Here is a 21923-nt window from a genome sequence, read left to right as displayed (position 1 = left end):
TGTATCCATGCTTGTGACTACTCTAGATACCTCCTGTAAGTAGAATCATATAGTATTTGTCATTTTGTGATGGGTTTATTTCACTCAGCAAAGTTCATCCATGGCATAGCATGCAAAATTATTAGTGGCTTATCACTATTATAAGCCACTGTATTTGGGGGAGGTTTATCATGCAGCAAAAGTTAATTGATATAAAAAGGGTAGTCTCAAAGGGTCTGATTCATTAAGTCTGGGGTGAAGACTTGAAATCTAGTGAAAATATTAGATATTAGATATTAACTGGAGGAAATAGCAAGAAAAAAGACTTTGGAGCCAAACCGCAAGCCACACAAGAGCTTTAGGGACCAAGGTAAGTCCTGTGAGACTTATCCTCTAGGCCAGTGTTCCCTAAACTGCCCTTCAGAGTTATGTCAGTGAGTGCTGTGTTCATGATAAAAGGAGTTCTTTGGTCGAAGATGTTGGGAAAATGCTGCATCTGAGAAGCATCTCTTGGAAAATCACAATTCTCGTGGTATTGAAAGCCCCAAGAAGTCCTCCATGCTTAACCTGGCATTTCCCAAATACGTTTAATGCATGAAATTTTTTCCCAAGTTTTCCACATTACTGTCCTACAGAACACACCAAGAAGGGGATACTGTAGACAGTGTTTCCCAAATTATTAAATATGGAATCTTTTTGTCATGCATACTTGATATTTATAGTTTATATATAGTTTTATATGGTATATAGTTTAAGTAACACTGCAGCTGTGTTAAGTAGAAATATATAACTCTAAAATTTTTAACAGCTACATTTAGAAAACCGGTGAAGTTAATTTAATAATATTTTATTTAATCTAATTTATCTATAATAACATTTCATCACGTGACTACTCATTTATACAATTTATATAAAAGTTATTGAGATAATTTACTTTTTTTCCCTTTAGTGAGTCTTCAAAACCTGGTGTGTATTTCACACTTAAATATACATTTCAGTTTGGATGAGCCATGTTTCAGGTGCTCAGTAGCCACTTGTAACTGGTGGCTACTGTTTTGGACAGCCCAGCTCTAGAGAGCCCAGCAGAGAACTCAGATTTGGCTCTTATGTTATAGGCTCCCCAGAGTTTTGCTTTGATTGACTGCATTTTGGACTTAGGCCTTCCCTTTCTTTTGAGGGATGCTATAGGGAGCATCCACCTACAAAATATGCCTTGTGTGTACTGGGAGGATGTTCATCCTCACATTATACAGTGTCCTCTTTATGAAAATCCTGGGGAGAAGTCTATTTCTGCTCTTAGAATCTAAACTAGTTGGATTTGTCTTGTTGGTCTGTTCTGATCTTCTGGATATTATATATTGTGTAACTAATTTCTTTTCCTATTTTTTACTGGCTACCAGAAGTGTAGAATAAAATTTGTGGCCCACACATAGTATGAACATAGGATACATTTCCCAAACATGTTTAATTTATTACCAGCTTGCAAAACGCTGGTGTTATTTAGAACATGTTTTGCGAAATGCTGCAGCAACCTGTCAGATCCAAATGATAACTCTGATAGTGATGTCTGAAAAAAAAAAAAAATGGTGATGGAGTGAGGAACTAGAGACAGCAGGACAAGAGTGGAGCAGGTGAGTGTCAACGTGTAGGAATAATGGGCAAGGTCTGGGCACCTGGTCCCACAGACTTGCCTGCCTCCCATCTGGGCTCTCAGAGCTTCCAGCCAGGAGGTTTTAAAGACCCAGGGCATGGCCCACCTGCTCCTTGTTGCTGGGAATGGTGGTGACCGCGCCTGGCTAGACTGTGGTGGCTCAGGTCGGCTGGTGGGAAGGGAACTCCAGCAGCCAGCGCCAAGCGGCCTTAGGAGTCCAGGCGGCCTGCGCTTGAGAGGGTCCTCACTTCCCTGATGATTTCCCTGGGGCAGAACCCAACATGGGGTGCTCCTTCCAGCCAAGAATCCAGCCTTGGATCCTGGCCTTGACAGCTCAAGCCAACTCAGGACGCCCCTACAGAGGTTCTGAAAAAAAAAAAGAAAATGTCAGTCTTTAGCAATGAGAATTGTGAAGTGCAGGAGGTGTAGATCACTGACACCTCCAGCGCTCTGTCACTTGACCTTCTATTGTCTCCTTCCAGGAACAGGGATGGGGATTTCCTCATTGGGCTCACTCCACCCTGTGGCGTCCCGTCCAGTCCAGCCGTGACAGCAAACCGGCTCTCTTCATCACCCTAAGAGATTTTGGCTCCCCTGCCCTTAACCTCTGCTCTGAGCTCGACAACCCTCGCGAGGGAGGGGGGAGGGGGCGTGGAAGATGGGGGGAGGGGACGCGGGTAGAAGAGGGGACAGAGTGCCGAGGCGCCAGCAAGTGCGCTCGCCAGGGGGAAGCGGCTTGGGGTCGCTCTGGCTGGGATCCAGTGCCCCGGCGGGAGGGAAAAGAGGGACGGTCGCTGTCGCGGCCCCGCACGCGGGGCGGATCATTCCGCGCAAGTGATGAGGCTGCTGGTGGCTCCTGGCGAGATGGCTCAAGGACAGCCCCGCGGGTTGGGTCACCACCTGCTAGCATACTCCAACCACCCCGCTCCCCCTTCGAGGTCCCTGCCCCGCCGGGAGGGCGATCAGTCAGGGGCAGCATGACTCATTTTCCTGGATGGGGTGTGCTGAAGTCAGAGGAGCGGGTCCTAAAACACTGGGTACTGCCCCCTGACCCGCTCCACTTCACTTTCCCCTCAGTTCTGAGTATGATCCGAAGACTGGAGCCCGGGCTGTAAATGAGGAGTGGCCTCCCGGTGTGGATGGGCCAAAGGGCAGCACGGAGTGTGGGTTAAGATCACGGACACGGAAGCCACACTACCAGTTTTGAAATGCATTTTCCAGCCCTTTGACTTTAGGCCAGTCTCTCAGCCTCTCCGTGCAGGTGTCCTGTAAAGTGGGAATAATCACCATGACTACCACAGGGGGTCCTAATGAAAATCCAGTGAGTTGATGTTTATTAGAGTGCTGAGGACAGGGCTGTTCATAGCGTGCTATATAAATGTTGGTTAAATAAATAAAGCAGCAGGAAGGAACTTGGAGCGAGGACTGGGGGAATACGGAGGGTGACTTCCTTCTTGGCAGAGCCAGGGCAATGAGATAAGGAGCCATGAGGGTGTGTGGACTCTCAGGATAAAGACAGCAATCCAGACACATGTGCAAATGGCTAAAGTGCAAGCCACGGGGATCACAGGGAGATGGGGAAACCGTGGGCCAGAGATGCTGTAATGGCTCTGAAATATGTCAAATACACAAGAAATTAAGTTCAAGTTTTCTCTTTGTAGTTAGTTTACAAAATGGCTGGGTCAGCACTTTGTGCAAATCTGGGGTCTTCTTTTCTGCGGATGTATGAGGACATTCAGTATATAATGGAATATCTGATCAACAATTCTGAGTCCTTTCACATAATTTATCATCCAAACCCAGACACGTTTGAGTGAAAGGGGCATTAGAAATATGTAATTTTTGAAATGTTTATTTTTGATTGATGTTATGTTGTACAAATGGACTTACCCAATAGTTCTGTTAAAATTTTTTTCAAAAATTTATTTTTCTATAAAGTAAATATATATATGCACAGTAAATCAAAATTTTAAATTCTGAATAATTATTCTTGCTACATATTCACAAACTTCAATCAATTTCTTAGCCATATTTCTAATAAGGTGTCACTGGCATTTTTCTGAAGAATAAAGTTTTTTCAATGTGGTTTTACTATTTAAAAATTTTTTTTATAATGTTGCCTGAAATCTTCTTCAAAATTGCTTTTCATGGTTAATCATTTCAAAGATGCTGATACCTTTGGTGTTACTTTGCTAGGGCTGCCATAACAGAACAGAAATTTATTTCCTCACAGTTCTAGAGGCTGGAAATCTGAGATCAAGGTGTCTGCTGGGTTGGTTTCTTCTGAGGTCTCTCTCAGAAAATTATTATTATAGTGAATGTCAACTAACATCTTACGCAAGTTATACATTCAGCTCAAATTTTTTGGAAAATGGAAATTCAGTACTTAATCTTTCATTATAAAGTCACTTTAATTGTATATAGCTTATTGGTGACAAAAGCATTTACTTGAAAAATAGAAAGGGTTGTCAGACAATAAAATAAGTGGTTGTAGATTTACGCCACACAATAAATGACAAACCCTGTAGCAAGAGCATTCAGACTACTCTTTATAAGTTCAATGGTCCGATTGCTTGGTTTCTATTTCCCTGTTCATATTACACATAATTCTAACCTATATTTTCCCACATTTCCCACTGATCCCACTCTTGGTGGCCTGATGACTTTGTGATTCTTGCAGGCCGTGGTCCAGGCCACAACACAGTGGGTGGCCCACCAAGGAGCAGCAGTGTCAATACCTCCCCCATCAGCCCTGCAGACCAAGAGGAGATAGCTGTCCTTAGCCACTTCCATCCAAGCACACGTCCGTTTCTCAGTGAGCATCTGCAGGCAGTCGCAAGAGGCTATAATTTAAGATTTGTCGGAAAAGAATCAGAAAAAGAGACATGGGTTATTACCAGTGAACGTTTAGATTTAACCATGTGTTAAAGTAAGAATGCTGTGTACAGACCATGGCAGAAATTAGAAGTAGTATAAAGTAGAGGTGTGTCAAATCCATTCCAGGTAACTTTGATACAACTAGTAAAAAAAAAAAACAAAAAACCTTTTAATAAGATTCTTAAACCAGTACAATTGCTAAATGAATGGGAAGCTGAGACAATAGTTAAAAACCAGGACTATCCCAGGCAAACTGAAATGGGTAGAAACCCTGCTCATATTCCAGCTGATGAGATGAGAGGGAAAGAAATTAACTTCTGCTTGTTGTTTGTATTGGTTTTGTCAAAATAGCATAATCTCCAGACCCAGTCTTCCCTGAGCTCCTAAACGAGCTGATTAGTGTGGAAGCAATTCCTTGCTCGGTGAGCTGCACGCTTCCTCAGCTTCTTCAGAGCGGGGGCCATGCTGTCCTGGAGATGGTAGGAGCGAGACCTCCCACCCCTGCTGTAAGGTGCCTTTTCTTTCCATTTTCTTGGTACCTTCTCTGAGGGAATTGAGGGTACATTCAGGTGTAGTGTGGCAATAAAGATGAAAATGAACTAATCTTTTTTTAAGTTAGCTAATTTTGCAGTTGTGCCGATGGCCTTTGTCTCTAGCCTCACAGGTGTGGGAGTGGAGTGTGTGGACCATCCTACAGGTGGCCCTCATGCTCTGTCTTCAAACAAGTATGGTTTGCTTGGGCTGTTTAGCCCTGGAGTTGGGAGATGAGTTAACCTGGTAAAGGAAGAGTTCCTGAAGGAGGTGATGCAGTAAATTGTGTTCTGAGTCCTACCACTTTTCTAGGTCCTTCTGCAAGTCACTTTGGAGGCATATTTGTGGGAAAGAACGAAATGAGAGATCAAATCTCCCTTCATCTCTCTTGACCCTAAAGCCTCCCATTTCCTCTCCCCTTCTACCTCAGGAGGAGCCCACAACACCAGAACTTCTCACGGAGATGCTCAGAGAGGTCCCAGCCACTACCCATCCTTGTCTCCCGGCCGCAACCTCTGGAGACCTCTAGGAAGCAAGAAGGTAAGGCTTCTCTTTTACACACAGGGGAGTATCACATAGATTTACAAATCAAAGTAGACAACTTGGTAGTCTGAGGCAAAACTTCCATTTAATCATCCTTCTGTCCTACAGTCCCCAATGGACCCCACAAGCAGATGGCTTAAGTCCAGTTACAGCAAGAGCAGCTGGTGTCAAAGACCAAGCCTGTCTGACAAGCCTCCTTGTAGGTACGTCCATCCATGCAGTTGTAGAAGGCGCACTTGCTGGTGGGGCTGGGATAGAGACCGTTGGACTTTCCGGCACAGAATCCACTCTCGCCAGCGTTGCCACTCCCAGGAGCCACAGTGTTGGTGGGGGAGCCCACGGTAGAGGTGGGCACTCTGCAACCTGAGAGAGTAAGAAAAGGGCCCCATAGGTTCTGGGGTGGACTACTTTCCCAGCACGAGTGTTGTGTCTGTAGTGTCACTGGGGGTTCCTCATCTTATCTGAACCAGTGGTTAAATGCTCTGGGCCTGAATCAGTGATACCCAAGTTCACAGCCCAGCTCTGCCATGAGCTATGTGACCACAAACAAGTCACTAACTTCTCTGAGCCTCAATTTCCTCCCTTAAATGATGGAATACTAGTACTATCTCTTAGAATTATTACGTAAAGCATTTTCCCATGTGTATGCTATATAAAATAGTAAGTGCTACACAATAATTAGCTCTGTTTTTATTTTATTTTTAAGAGGAAAATAATGTTTATTTATCACCTTTATCACCTAAATGCTTGCCCAAATACTATGTTCCAAAATCCTATGAAGTGGAAGAATTTTAAAGATCATTTTATTCATGTCAGCTAAGGTGAGAACTGGGATTCAAAACCAGTTCTACCTTGAGTTCAGAGCCTGTGCTATGCCTACTACACTGTTGTCTTGCTTTTTTAAACCACTTTATTAGGTATGATTGACATACAAAGTGTTTACATACAACTTGATGGGTTTGGAGATAAGTACACATTGTGATTATCACAATCAATGCCGTAAACATACCCATCACCTCCAAAAGTCTCCTCCTGTCCTCTTTATTTATTATTATTTTTTGTGATAAGAACACAAGATCTACCCTTCTAGCAAATTTTTAAGTATACAATATAGTATTGTTAACTACAGGCACTATGTTGTACAGTAGATCTCTAGGATTTATTTATGTTGTAAAACTGAAACTTGCACCCTTTGACTGATACCTCCCTGTTTCTCCCTCCCTAGTTTTTATGTTTAAATAGACTAATTACACCTGTCTCCAAGAGCACCTGTGAGGATAACTTGAAATCTGAAAGAACCAGCAGAATTGACATGGTCCAGCAGTCAGCACTGGTTGTCCACATGTCTTCCTGGCCCCTTCTGCTTTCTGCACTTGCCCAAGCCTTTGGATCTGGAGCAAAACTGTGTGCTGAGGCCAATCGTAATTCTGCTCCTCACTTCAGGGAATGGGCAAGCTGGACCCCTTCAGGGTTCTCCTTCTCCCATCCCTTTCCTCACCACCTAACTTTGCCATCCCTCCTTTGCCTTGTCTTCTCTGCTCCACAAAGTTCCTAAAGGCTGGAGATGGGCAGACGGGAACAGGAACAAGGCATTTGTGGTCCTCTCTCTACCCAGGCTCCGGAATGTTCTCCAGGAGCTCCTTGAACAGCTCTACAAGGAAAGCCCTCAGGAACAGGGATAGGCCTTTCTCTCTCACTCAGGGGCTGTCCCCTAGCAGCCACCTGAGTCTCTCTTTCTGGGTCCCAAATGCCAGTTCCCCGTGGACATGCTAGGACAGGTGGAAGATCTGAAGGAGGCTTTCTTTGAGGCCAGACTGGGAGGAGCTCTGGATAGTCTTTTCTTCCTCCTTAATATGTAGTTTGTTACCTCGTGGCTGGTAGGTGGTGCTTCACTACTTACCGGGAGTGAAGATGCTGAGTGCAGACTTGAGGGCATGCATGAAAGGGTATTTGCCTTGTCCACAGAGAGTGCCCGTGAAGTCAACCAAGCCAATGTTCCAGGCCATGGACCCCCAACTTGTTCTTCAGCAGCCACTCACCCTGTGGGAGAGAATCGGGGGCACTGTGGGATGTCCTTGCACAAGCGCAGGGAGTGGCTCCAGCAGGATGACGGGGAAGGCCATGATCCAGTCATGGAAAGGAGGGAACGGGAGAGTGGCTTTCCCACAGAGACTTTGAGGGACTCATGGACATATTTGTAGACAAGGAGAGATCTTAGGACTACCGAGTCTGGGAGAATGAGTCTCTCCCCTGCTCTCTGTTATCACCAACCACCTTCTGAGAAGGTTTGTCTGAGTTGGAGCTTGGGTGGGTTGTGATGTCAAAAGAGATACAGGGCCCTTCACCTGGCAAGTGTCTGGGCAGAGAGACAGGGCTCCTGATGGGGAGGTATAGGGTGAAGGGCTTTGGGGCTGGTAAATAGTAACCACCCAGATGTGAGCATGTGAAGGCCAGTGGGCAGAAGCCTAATGGCTCCAAGGATCTCTTGCCTCCCGATTTGGGTTCCTCCTGTATGAAGTTACTGTATGCAGGAGAGGAGCAAAGGAGAGGAAGAAACTCTGATCTACACCATGGCCCTCGGGGTGGAAAGAGTGCCTAATTCAGGAAGCACGAATCAGAGCGCTGGATCAGGAGCAGAGCAGAGCAGGGAAAGGGGCCAAAAGGGAGTCTCCAGGAGTGGGCGTGGGGGCCGGGGACGGGAAGACGCAGGAGCTGAGGGAAGGAAGGAACCAGCTGCAACTACCCGGAAGCAGAGGGGCTGTTCCAACCACCGAGCTCTGCAGCTGGGCCACCAGCAGCCTTGAGAGCCACCCTGGGTCTTGCCTTACCTCTCTTAGGTGTTTTCTTATAATTCAAATGCACTTGGAGGGCAGGTTCCCTACCTCTCCCAACTGTGCAGAAGGAAGGGTGTGGAGGGCCTTACCTTGAGGGTGAAGCTCTTGGGGTTGGCATGTCCAATCCACTGATTCCCCTTGTGGGCATAGGGCACCTCCTGGGGAGCGTTCCACACCTCAGTGGCTCCTTTCAAGAAGGAGCAGACCTGGGGCAGGAGAACAAATCACGGCTCAGATGCACCTGCCTGTGTTTGGCTCACATCTCCTTCTTCCCTCCCTTTATTTTCTGGAAGACACTCTTCTCCCCACCTCTCTTTGCTGGAAATAAGAGCTCATGGTTCCAGTTTCACCCCAGCTCCCCTGCTTTCCCTCTTATGTGTGGCACAGTGGAAAGGGCACTGGCTGGAAAGACGAGACCTGAATCCCAGTCCTGGGTCTGCCAATACCCATCTGTGAGACAAGGGACAGGGCAGCTTCTTTGTGCCTTGTGCCCCAGTTTCCCTTTGAAATGAGTTTTCCTGTTTCTCTTATTTGAAAGAATTTTTGCCACAAGAGCCAAGAGCCAACAAGGGGGTGATAACACATAATGTTTAGGGTCTGAGATTCTGGTGCTAGACAACTTTAGTTTGAATCTTAGCTCTGCCACTTACAGGTTCTGTGCCCTTGAGCAAGTTTCTTAATCCCTCTGTGCCTCTGTGTCTTCTTGTGTAAAAGGGTAAAATCAGCACCTCACTGTTGTGAGGGTTAAATAGGATGATATATAAAAATCACTGAGAACAGAGCCTGGCTATCCATTTGGACTCGGTAAATGTTAACCACTACTAGCATGAAAGATGCACATTTACTCCAAAAGGTTAAAATTTAAGATGTTTTATCAATAGTTCATTCTACCCTTCCCTCCTTACCACATACACTCGGAGCTGGCAACAATAGGGTACCCTGTATTAGAAATCAGAGTATAAATTATTTCCCTTTGGAAGTAACTATGATCCTTTAGAACAGAAAGTGAATCTCTCTGCTCCTCCAGCCCTCTGGGACATTACCTCAAAGTAGGCAAGACTCCCAGTCTCCTGAGTGTAGGACCCGGCAGTCCCAGGGCCAGAGGTGGGAGCATCCAGGCCATGGCTGGCAGGGTTAGTGAGAGTGAAGGTACTGGCATAAGCCCCAAAGCTCACCATCAGCTCCTCAGCAGGGGCACCTTGATTCTTCCAGTAGTTCATTGCATAATCCTAGAGGCAAGGTAAAGAACATATTACTGTACTAAAAAGCAGCTGAGTATGTGCCCAGAGGCCTGTGGAATAGCCAACATTTTCTACCCAGTTTCCTGGCCACTTCAGATATAGCCTGCAGTCCAGACCATTCCACAGCCCAACCTCACAGAAAGGAAAGGGATACCCTCCCTTCTGGAACTGGGTGTTAGAGGCAGCCTCAGTCAAGAGGTATAGTACTTAGGTAGCAGGGCCCAGTGTCAACTGGGAACAAAATGTTCCACTATCCTCCTTCCCCTCATACTGGACTTGGCATTTGGGATGGGACTGGAGTTCAGCTATGCATCCTCTTGTTTTCCCAACTTGTGAAATATAGCAGCTCAGAATTGTTTGAGCATGGGGTATGCCCCTGGGAGACTTCTCCATGCCAATTTTTATATCTCTGGTTGCATTCTACACTGAAATCACATCTAGCCAACTTACACACCTACTAATCATTAAGAAGATTTATTATTACAGCTGCCTATGCCATACAAGTTAAGAAGATAAATCTTATGGGATAGGGAGAAAGTAGAAGGAAGGTGAGGAAGATTAGGGGCAAGATAGATCATGAAATGTGCTCCTAGAATCAATGACAATGATAGTTAAATTATTTTTTCAATGTTTGGGATTATCCCAAGCCACTATTCTGCTTCCTTTGGTGTGAAAGATGAATGGGTACAATTAATCATATGAAAAAGGAAGCAGGCAACATGAACTGGGTTAAAAAAGATCACCATCTTTATCTTGTCCATCAAGCTTCCTCAGCCTCCCTTTTGGTCCTTAGCCAGGGATCCCATGACATGCTTTGAAAATATCCATCAGAATTAGCTGTCCCAAATCCTTACTCACCACATTGAAGTATTTGTAGTCTCCCTTGTCATTGGGTTCTGCAAACAGGGGGCTGTCCTCTCCTGTGAAGCCATCCCAGGAGCCCCTGAGGTCATAGGTCATCATGTTGATGAGGTCCATGTACCTTGGATTGTTGAGGGTAGGATACAAGAGAAGAAAAATAATCCAAAGGAAATCATACTCTCCATCCCACTCCCCCTAAAGCTCCTAGTCCCTACTGAATGTGTTGTTTGTAATTACATCATGAGGGAATATGCTTTATTGTTCTTTCTTTCATTCTCTCTCACCTTTATTTGAAAAATTGATGTATAGAAGGCACACAATCCATAATCAATATCTGGCTGCACTCAGACCTTCAGGTCTTGTAGAAGTTTGAAACTCAACTAACCTTTTCCAAATAGCCTTTTATCATTGAGAATTTTGCCTGGCTTCCCATGTCTCTCTCTCAGGCTTTGAGGTCATCTTATTCTTTTGGGACAGAGCCCTCTCTCTCCAAGGTACCTGTGCAGTGGCTAATCTGTGGGGCAGGTCTCAGAGTTACTTAGCTCTGAACTTGGGCTCCTGGGCTTGGGGTTTACTTACTTTGACATCTCGGGGATCTGGTAGGCAGTTTCAATGGTACCTTTGCCAGCTGACACAGCAGCAGAAATCAACAAACTAGGCTTGTTGCTCTGGGTGGCTTCGTGCTCAAAAGCCTCATACATTTCCTGTGAAACAGAGGACACTGGACTCAGGCTGCAAGGACCAATGAACATTTGACGAGGTCATGATTCTTACAAAGAAAGCTGAAAAGTGTTCAGCTTAGAGTTCTTTGCTTCAAAAACTGTTGTTAGGGGGCTTCCCTGGTGGCGCAGTGGTTGAGAGTCTGCCTGCCAATGCAGGGGACACGGATTCGAGCCCTGGTCTGGGAAGATCCCACATGCCGCGGAGCAACTGGGCCCGTGAGCCACAACTACTGAGCCTGCGCGTCTGGAGCCTGTGCTCCACAACAAGAGAGGCCGCGATAGTGAGAGGCCCGCGCACCGCGGTGAAGAGTGGCCCCCGCTCGCCGCAACTAGAAAAAGCCCTCGCACAGAAACGAAGACCCAACAGAGCCAAAAATAAAAATAAATTAAAAAAAAAACAAAAAAAAACTGTTGTTGGTCTCTGGGAACAACAATGAGTTGTCTCCCCAAAACTTGTACTGAGGGAAATTTGGTGACCCTCTAAGAGTCACAAATAATGTCCAGAGCAGAAAAATAAAAAAAGAAAGCTTATATATGGACCAAAAAAATTGGCTCTTAGCTCTACAGACTATATATGATTAAATCTAACAATTGGAAAAATCAATCATGGAAGAAGAGGAAATAAGAGGAATGACGCAATCATTGGTGCTCAATCAAGCTGCCCAGGGGAGAGGACACTCTGGCCCAACAACTTTATGTCTGGCCCTGGTGGCAGGAGTACCCCTTCGCTGGAGACATCTGCTTCTACTTACCAGAGTGAGGGGCCATTGCACATCTCAGTCTGTAACTAGCTCACCTTGCCCTACATGCTGCCTCCCAAGGAAGGACCTGTTTGAGGACTATTTGACTTCCCATAGCTGTGCTTAGAACATGAATGTTTCAGACTCATTGGCAGATTTCTTACTGTAAATAAATTAACTTTCATGCACCCCTACACTAGTCTCTATAACTTGGCCCTGCAAGTTTTCCCTGAAAGAAAAATCTGATCTTACACTAAAGAAATCAGGCTTTGAGCCAGAAGAGCTGAGATTCACACCCTCAGGTGTATTAGCCTCTCTCAGACCCCCTCATCATATAGAGGTCTTCTCCCCAGTCCATTGTGGACCAGATCCTATGTTCTTTGGACACAGGGAAGGTGAGTCACCTTCACCAGGACAGTGAAGAGCTGCTTGGTGTCAGCTGGGCTGCCACGGTTGCCAGGATACTCCCAATCAATGTCCAGCCCATGGAAGTTGTACTTCCTCTGAAACCATATGGCTGACTGGATGAAGGTCTGGCGGTTCTCAGCAGTGGCCACCATGTTGAATCTGGAGTCAGCAAGTCATTATGATTTTAGTGGCAGTGATGGCTTCAACATGGACTCTCTCAAGGGCAGGATTCTATTATGCGGCACTTGGGGCTGGGGTAGGGGTGGGGTGGGGGGACACAGGAGGAAACAATAGTGGCCTAAGTTTCTGGGTCCTCTGTCTTGTCACTTAGCCTCCTATTTGTCCAGATGCATATTCAGTTATTCAGACATTCATTTGACATTTGGTAGTGCTGGGGTATAGTGGTGAATACAATAGAGTTTCTGCCCTGGAGGAGCTCCTATAGAGGAAGGTATAGATAAGTAGATAAGCAGTTAAAATACAGCATGGTAAGAGCTGTGATAAAGGAAGGACAGACTTCAAAGAGAGCTCTGACCAGAAGGTAATAGGATATCTAAACTGATATCTGAAGCCAGAGGCCACCCACTTCAGAGAATTCAGAGCCCTTGGAGTTTGGAAGAGACTGAGTAATCTGAGAGCGATTCCTCTGTGAATGCAAAGTCTTACCCCTGGGTTCCAAAGTTCCAGCCCCCAACAGATGGCAGGGTTTCAGTTCCCTGTTGCTGGAGATAGAAAGATCCCAATGTAAATAAAATTCCACAGGCAAGGAGATGTCATCTGCTGGTCAGTCTCTCCACCCTCGTATCCCACACCTGAGCAGCGCCAGGCCTGCCCCATTACCAGTCTCTGATCTCGCACTGGGAGCAGAGCTCTCTGTAGGAGCAAAGTACTGTCTTACTCTGGGTACCTCCAGGACACAGTATAAATGCTCATTGAACAGGTTCCTGTTCCTGGCCTTGCCAGTGGGCTGGTGGATCCTGGTTCAACAGGAAGCTTCAGGGGAAGACAAGGCAGGGCATCCTAGGGAGGATGGAAGAACATAAAAGTAGTCCCTTAGCACAGATGGTAGAGGGGCTGGAGCTGCCAGGATACACTAGGCCAGAAAGCTGAAAGTCTGAGACTCTTAAAGGAAAGAACAAGGAATAGAGGCAGTAGAAATGTCTACTATTTACTGAGTGCCTACCAAGTGCCAGGTACTTTACATGCATTGCTTCTGTCACCCTTACAATCCCAATAGGCAGGAACTATTAATCTCATTTTGACCTTTAAATGATATTCAGAGAGCTTAAGCAATTTGTTCCAGATCACCGAGCTACTAAGGCTAACAGAGCCAGGATTTAAACCTAACTCCTCTATTCCATGGTGTCTCCCAGCAGGCACCCAGGTCCTGTGAGCTTGATCTTAAAACCTACCCACTGGATTCCCAACTGGACCAAAGTGTCAATTAACCTATCTGATAAACTGATCTGGCATTCCTGAGTTCTGCCACTTACTAGTTCTGTGGGCTAGGGAAAGTTTTTAACCTCTCTACAGTGCAGTTTCCTCAAGCTTAAAATATTTTTTAAACTTTAACATGCCTACTTCCTAGTGTTTGTTGTGAGGGTTACATAAATAATAAATGAAAAGCACCTAGCATAATGTCTGGCTCACCCAGTTCATTGGTAGTCACCCAGTAAATGTGCTAAGTGTTTAATTGGCACGAGAACCATCTCAGGTTAAATTGGCAGCTAGCCCATGGGTTGGTGTGGGTCTGTACTGAAACATGGCAACCTCCAGGGGACTGTATTCACAATGAGTCCCTTGTGGATGGCACCCCATGGGACACATAGCATTCAAGGCGAAGGCTCTGCTGAGAAAATAATCCAGACAAATGACAGCAACCTGCCTCTCCTAGGGAGAATGATGCCAATAGCTCTGCCAATAAGGCATGAGAGTGATTGCAAACAGGACTCAGAAGACTAGGCATTCTGGTGTTGGTATCTCTAAGGACTTCTGAAAGACCCATGCGAAAACCTCCAACCCAGCCCAGAGCCTGAGCCCAGAACTCACTAGTGCTTGAGGCCACTGATACTGGCACAGAGGGTCTCATCATTCCACTCAATGGCTGTGATCTGGTTGTTGGTCATGCCAGTGAAAGCAAAGATGATGTGTGTGCAGAGACAAGGTTCCACATTCTCAGGCATGTAGTGGGCAATCCCAGGACAGTACTGGCTCCAATTGGTGAAGTAACAGACAGTTTTGGTTGCTGTGCCTGGAATGGCAGGGAAATAAGAGATGGCCCCTGCCCTGACTAATATCCCTTGTCCCCAGCGCACCCTGGTACTCCCCATCCTCACATGGGGCACTTACCCAGCTGCAGCAGGAGGGCCAGCCCTAAAGAAGAAAAGAGATCTTGGTCAGAGAGTAGCAGGGTCATTCTTTCCCTGGCTGACCTGCGACAGCACTCGGCAGTAAATGGAGAAGGAGAGCTGGGGCCTGGTACCCGTTCTGCTCTATAAATCCTTTCCCAACATGGACCCCTACATGATGACTTCAGGGAAAGTAGCTAATGTAGGCATTCGGTGACCTACCTAGAGGCTCAGATGATAGTGAGCAGTTCAGGAACCAGGAACACTTGTTTTTATTTGTTCAACAAACTCATATTAAGTACTGGGTTCTGAAGACAAAAAGAAAAACTAGACAAGCTCCCTGCCCTCAGAGAACTCTGAGCCTGGTGGGGAAGTCAAACCTGTAAGCACAACCAAACCTCAGCTCAATGCAATGAGACAAGTGATAAAATTGAGATATGCACAGGATATTATAGAAAACAAGTCAGGGAAGACTTCCCAAGAGAGGTGACATTTGGACTGGGCTCTCTGTTCTCCCTCTAGGCTCCTTTGGGATTTGTGCTTTCTTATCCCTATCACAGCACGTTTCACCCTGAAAGCACTAATCGTTTATTGGTCTGCCCACTAGAATATGAACTCCCTGAGGGCAGGGACTGTGCTTACACCGCTGAATCCCCACTCCCCAGCCCAGTGCCTGGCACATGGTCAACTCTCTATCCATATGTGTTGAATGAACAGACTCTAAAGATAAACCAAAGTGGTGGAGAAGGGCAGAGGAGGCACCAGAGGTGGAGAAGGGGAGGGCAGGCAGAGGGCCCCCTCCGGTAGCCGTTCCCTTCACACTGAGGATTAGAACTCACTTTTCCAGAAGAGTTTCACTCTACTTCTCAACTGAAATTATGCTCCTAAATTTTATTTCCATCCAAGCTACCCAGTTGTGCCCAGGATGTACTGTGCTATCTGACTCAGTGACCATTCTCGTTGGGCTCCTACCCACAGTTGCGGCGTCATCTCTAGGGATGAGTTAGCACTGGAGGAACTGCATTAGCTCTTTGAGGTCTTGTCTGCCTCTCTCCCTGGAACCCTCACACCTATCCCCAAAGTACACATTCAGAAAAACCTCTGCTTCATCCAGTTTTCTGCTAGTTGTTCCTGTTAGTTGATTAATCCTTGGTCAAGTGTATGCACTGAGGTCCCGCTCAGTGGCTGGCAGTGAGGAAGCATCACAGAACATCAGAACTAGAATGGCTAGCCCCAGTCTTCCATCACCCTACATGGGGAAATGGCCTTGTCCTGCTTCACCAGAGTTATCCATTTTCTTTCCCATCTGAAGCCCTTGGGTGATTAGCGGGCCCTTCCTTCCTCTTTCTCTCCCTCTCTTCCTTCCTTCCTTCCCCACTATGTTATGAACCCAAGGAATCTGCAAGAGAGAAAGGGGACAAGGAAGCCTTGGAGCATAGAGAGTGAGGGCGGAGGTAGAATAAATGGATGAGAAAAAGCAGATACTCTGAAAGCTCAACTGGGCCTCCTGGGACAGACTCACCGGCAAGAATCAGCAATTTCCCCTTTTTGATGGGAAGTGCTCATTGTGAGTTCCAGGGCTGAATGGGCACTCGACAGCTTTTTATAGGGAGCACTGGAGGCCTTCCCACCCCGCACCTGGCTCCCTTCAGCAAGCAAGGCTCCCTTCCTCTGACCCAGGAATAAAGGGGTAGCAGGGGACACGTGGCTCCCATTTATCCTCTGAACCTTATCTGTGTTTTCCTTCTTAGGCAATCAACCCCAAGACACAATGGAGACTCGGTAAGAACAGCCTTAAAAGGTTATTGACTGAAAGTACGTTTAGGAAAATGGTATATCTGGCACAGGTATAAGGTTGGCCTAGGGTTCAAAGTCATTACAGGTCACAGTAGGCCCTACATGTCCAAAGAGACCATCCGGACTCTAGGGGAGGAGTATGGACAAGGGAAGTGAGGCTGCCATTTGACCAGGATTTATCCCTGGCCAGACAATGGTAGGTAGCCCTGCCCAGCCTCCAACTCCTTGATTCCATTGTAGCAATAGATGTCAGGTAATGGCTACCAGTTTGTGAGGTTTCACCAAGTTTGGAGTGAGAAAGCATCACTTTTCAAACTTGCTTCTGTTTAACTGAAGGTTGCCCTGTTTACAGAGGATGGAGGAAATTCACGGGACGCAGACATTTATAGGTAGGCTTTGATTCAGACGGCAGAAGCAGCAAGGCCTGGGACAAGGCCCCAGGGAGCCATAAAAATCAGAGCAAAGACAGCAGCAAAAATGTCCGTGGATCGAGACACTGAGAATCACAATGTTTTAGGACCTGCCTCCCTCCCTCCACTCCACTCCCAGGCTAACTGCCCAGACAGAAGGAGATGCACCTACAGGCAGCCCACTATGAGGCCACATCACAGATGTCCAGACCACATCTCAGGGTCACTCAGCCCCAGAAGGCAATGAGAGGAGCAAAGGTGTGGTTTTACCTCTGGCATTGACACCAGCCCCAGGACACCCACTGAGTCTGACTAAAATCCCAGTTGGGACGGGTGGCACTGCTGGCGGCACTCCAGGCAACATCTGCTGCTTAGGGACCTGCTAGGTGAGTGTTCAAGGTCTTCTGAAAGGTGCTGACCAGACCCTTGGGAACTTCTAATCCAGACCCATTTAAGGGCAATCCGGGTTCACAGAGAATACAGGAATGGCTCCTACAGACTTCAATATAAGCAGGACGGGCTGCTGGCACTTCCATGGCTGTTATCTACCGTCTCCCCTGATCCTTCCCGGGCCTTTGACTCAGTTGGCCTCTAGTCACTAACTGCCAAGCACTTGAGGCATTAACTAACTGGAATTGGCCCGGTCTTGAAAATAGTAATAACAGCTAACATTCATTCAGCACATGCAATGTGCAAGGTGATTAAGTCATTTAATCCTCAAATTAACCCTTTGAGGCATATTGTTGTCATCCCTTTTACAGACTGGGGAAACTGAGAGTTAAGGGAAATTAAGTAAACTGCCTAAGGTCACACTGAGAATAAGTAGAGCTGAGACCCAAGCAGAGACAGCCTGCCTCTGGGACCTGGGTTCTCTTGCTCCACCATCCCTCACCCACACCACCCCATACAACCCACACATACGGCTCCTCTTTGGCAGGGGATTCCTAGTCTTAAAAAGTCTCCTGAAAGGAGTTGTCTCGGGGCGGGGGGTGGGGGGGGTGCGGGGGGCGGGGAGGAGGTGGTTCCTCTCCAATCTCAGCTAAACAAAAGGCCCTAATCTCCTTAATCTACTCCTGGATATTTGCAAAGCAAAGGGTTCTCTCCTCACAGCAGGTGTGAGAAAGGAATCCATAGAGTTCAGGGCTTGGAGCCCAAGATATAGACCTCTGATGGACTCTTAGGCTCCATGCGAGGCCAAGGTTACTGTGTTGGACAGCTGTCCATGATAATCAAAGTAACAACAGACAACTAATGTTTTTGATGTATCACGTACTAGCCTAAATTCTTTGCAAATATTACCTTACTTACCCCTCATATCTCCGGCAGCAGACACGCTTATTATCCCCATTTTACAGAGAAGACTGGAGCACAGAGAGGGTAAGTAACTTGGCCAAAGTCACACAGTAAGTTAGTGACAAAGCCAGGATGTGAATCCATGCAGTCTGACTCCTGACTGTGCTCTTAATCATTTCACTCTTCTGCTTCTCAAGAATGCAACAACCTGAGGAAGCAAAGGACTGAGCCAGAGTTAGAAAACAAGAGAGGTGACCCAAACAATGTATACCTTATAGTAAGAAGATCTGAGCTCTGGGGCAGCATTTAGGGGGCCTTGGGCACAAAGTTCCCCCTAGTCTCCAGCAGCGTCTGCCACCCCTGTTTTTTCGTATGTACATCTGATGTTTTCTCAACCATAAAGGAATAAATCCCCTAGTACTCCCACTCTCACTCACCTTCGGATCATGTAGCCACCTCTAAGCCCCTTCATCTGCAGAAATTCTGGTGCTGAGGCAGGAGATAGATGGGCTCCAGGCTAGGCATTTACAACTAGCCTCCTGTTTACATTTCTTGAGGAAGGAGGCAGGTGGGCTCTAGACTAGATATTTACAACCAGCCTCCTGTTTGCCCTTCGAGATGGAAATAACAACAGGAACAGGGTAAATAGCTGGACTTTGCCTCCTGTGGACACTTTAAGATAACAGTTATGGCAGGGACAGAGAGGGGCTAAACCCTGCTTGAGTAAAAGATCAAGAGGTCACGTATTTCCCATCCTTGGGGCAAGGGAGATACTGCATATGCACGGAAAGTCTCCTTGTTGGTCAAAAAGGAGGGGGCACCACCCCAGAATAGGTGATGCCAAGGTCCCCCATAGGCCTCTGGGCTGGAACCCATCTTGGAAAAAGTAGCGCACACCCATTGGGGAGGGTCCTAGGACAGGTCAGGTGTGGAAAAATAAACCAGGTAATTGGCCAAAGGTAAACAACGGCCTGGAAGAACTGCCCTATATAAATGACTTAACCACCTCGCTACTGCACTCCTCATTAGGGAGGACGCCCACACCCTTTCTCTCCTGGTGTGTATCTTTGCCCTGCTTCTTTCTTAACTAAACAAACTGTTTCTCTGTGGGCTCTCCCACTTGTTGTACTGTGTCTCTAATAATAAACTTTGTACCTGTTTTTACAGTTTTTGCCTCCTTGAGAAATACATTTTTCAGTGGGAGCAAGGGCCAGGGGAATTTTGCTTCTATCTTCTAGCCCCTGGTGGTCTAGTGGCTAGGATTCCTTGTTTTCATCCAGGTTACCCAGGTTCCATTCCTGGTCAGGGAACTAAGATCTCGCTTCAAGCCACCGTTCACTGCTGTCTCTCCGAGATCAGTGCTGCCACCACTTAGATATATGATCTTACATTCCCTGAGCCCCAGTCAGCTCATCTGCAAATTGGGCTTAAATGCCTCCTTCATAAGCCATGAGGATTAAATATGCAAATGAAATTGTTGTTCAAAGTTTAGGATAAGGGACTTCCCTGGCGGTACAGTAGTTAAGACTCTGCGCTTCCACTACAGGGGACACTGGTTCAATCCCTGGTTGGGGAAATAAGATCCCTTATGCCGCACAGCCAAAAAAAAAGAAAAAGAAGAAAGTTTAGGATAAAAATCATTTTTCAATAAGAAAAGGATTGGAAGAGTAGTGGGAGAATGAGGGGAAACACAGTTTATCCTGAAATTAGGGTGTCTGAACTCAGAAACAGCCTTAGACTTCAATCAGCCTTACTCCCTGCTTCGGGCACCATGCTTTAGAGGAAGAATTGCAAACTTTTCCATAAAGGGCCAGATAGTAATACTTTAGGCTTTGTAGGCCATACTGAATCTGTTGCAACTTCTTGACCCTGCCACTGTAGACAGAAAGCAGCCATAGACAATATGTAAACAAAAATGGGCACAGCTGTGTTCTCATAAAATCTGATTTACAAAAACAAGCGGTGCGTTAGATTTGACCCAGTGGCCGCAGTTTGCTACCTCTTGCTTTTGATGGCTCCATTCTTGCCCTCTTCCAGCTGCACCCCTCACCATGAGGTGAGAAGACTGCAGGGCTAAGGGCACATCCACCTGAAGCCCACATCCCTGCTCTTTTAAACCCTAATCCAGATACCCAGGACTCCTGCCCAAATAGCCCAAACAGCCTGTGCCCACTTTCAGGGCCTGCACAGCCCTTTTTCCTGGTCCCATGATCCTGAGTGTGAACCACAATGCTAGTGTGAACACACCTGCTAGAGGATGTGTGTGTGTGTGTGTGTGTGTGTGTGTGTGTGTGTGTTGGGGTGGGGTGGGGTGTAGACGAACCTTGCATGCAAAGTGTGTATGTGAGGTCCTTGCTCTGTGGGCCAGGGATGGAGATGGGAAGAGAAGGGTGTTGCACATGGGCTGGGAACCAAGAGCACAAGCTGCTGTGTGCTGGTGAAGAATTCCGAGGAGTCGGAGAATTCTAAATTCAAACCTGGTCTTTTAGGTCATTGTGGAATCATATTTTTTAAGAATATAAACCATATTTTAATACTTGGCTCATTTAAATATTTAGACATATGATATGCAGGCCTCCATTTGTACCCCAGCCCTGGGTGCCACAAATGGTGAGACAGGACAACCTTATAACAGAAGGTCAAAGATTGCACAAATGAGGCCACACTGACTGGAGCAAATGCTTTTTTTATTGTGCTTCAGGACAACAAGTGAGCAGCTGCAGGAGAACAAAGCCGGGCCCAGTCTGAAGTCTGAGAGAAAGTCAAGGGGTGGCTTGGAGGAGAGACATCTGGAGAGCCTCTTCTAACCTCTGAGAATCTCACTCAGGAATTTCTGCAGAGGAGGAGCAGGCAGCTCCTTGGCTGCTCAGCTATGAGTTAAACCTGGATACAAAAGAAAGACTATTTCAAAGCCCAAGTCAGTAACCTGAGGCCTGAGTCAAGTTACCAAGCCACAGATGTTCAGAGTTGGAAAGCTGCTGCCCAGTCATCTAGTCTAGGAGATTTCAAACTGTTCTGGCCCCCCTTCTCCAGGACAACATGGCCAGTCCTCTCCAGTTGTCTGTCTGCAGTGATTCCCAGTCTCCTGCTCCTCCACTGCAATGGGTGTCAGCACAGCTGGTTGGTCAGCAAAGGCTCTCACCTGCACAAGAGGATATGCGTAGGATTCACCTGGGGAGCCAGGCACCCAGGGATGGAGCAGAGCCAAACCACCTGCCGTTAAGGCAATAATGGGCTTGGTTATCAATGGTGACCATGAGACCTCCTGAATGTCTAAAGTAAGACCAACTGTGGATGTGGAGAGGGAGGGAACTTTACTAACGACTGAGACTGGATTTCTCAGCAGTGAGTGGGGGACATAAAATCAGATTTATTCTGATTTAGAAAATTAAAACAGGCTGATGATTTTGTGGTGGAGTCAATGTTTATGCCCACTCTACATGAAAAGAAAGCCCTTAGCTCAGACTGTTCTCAATAAATAGTAACCAAATTATTATTGTTATATTTTAAAAATCTATGGGAAGCCTACCAAAAGGACAGAACCAGCCTAATCAATAAGGAAACAAGGCAGAAGGTCCAAAGGAACATAAGAATGGATCAATCCAAATATGTGAAGATGATCTCCCCCAGTCTCCTGTGTCCCACTCTGCCCAGCTCTCTGCCCAATCCCAGCCTGTCCTGGACTCTG

The 21923-nt window shown here is 46.6% G+C and overlaps 1 pseudogene; it reads right to left on the bottom strand.

Moving 5' to 3' along the window:
• Positions 1-2861: 2861 nt before the first annotated feature.
• LOC137760621 (acidic mammalian chitinase-like) lies at positions 2862-18257 on the bottom strand (annotated as a pseudogene).
• Positions 18258-21923: the final 3666 nt, after the last annotated feature.

The sequence above is a fragment of the Eschrichtius robustus genome, chromosome 3 (assembly GCF_028021215.1).
Source record: "Eschrichtius robustus isolate mEscRob2 chromosome 3, mEscRob2.pri, whole genome shotgun sequence".
NCBI classification, from domain to species: domain Eukaryota; kingdom Metazoa; phylum Chordata; class Mammalia; order Artiodactyla; family Eschrichtiidae; genus Eschrichtius; species Eschrichtius robustus.
Note: the sequence above shows the minus strand (reverse complement) of the source record. Positions and strands in the feature narration are given on the sequence as shown.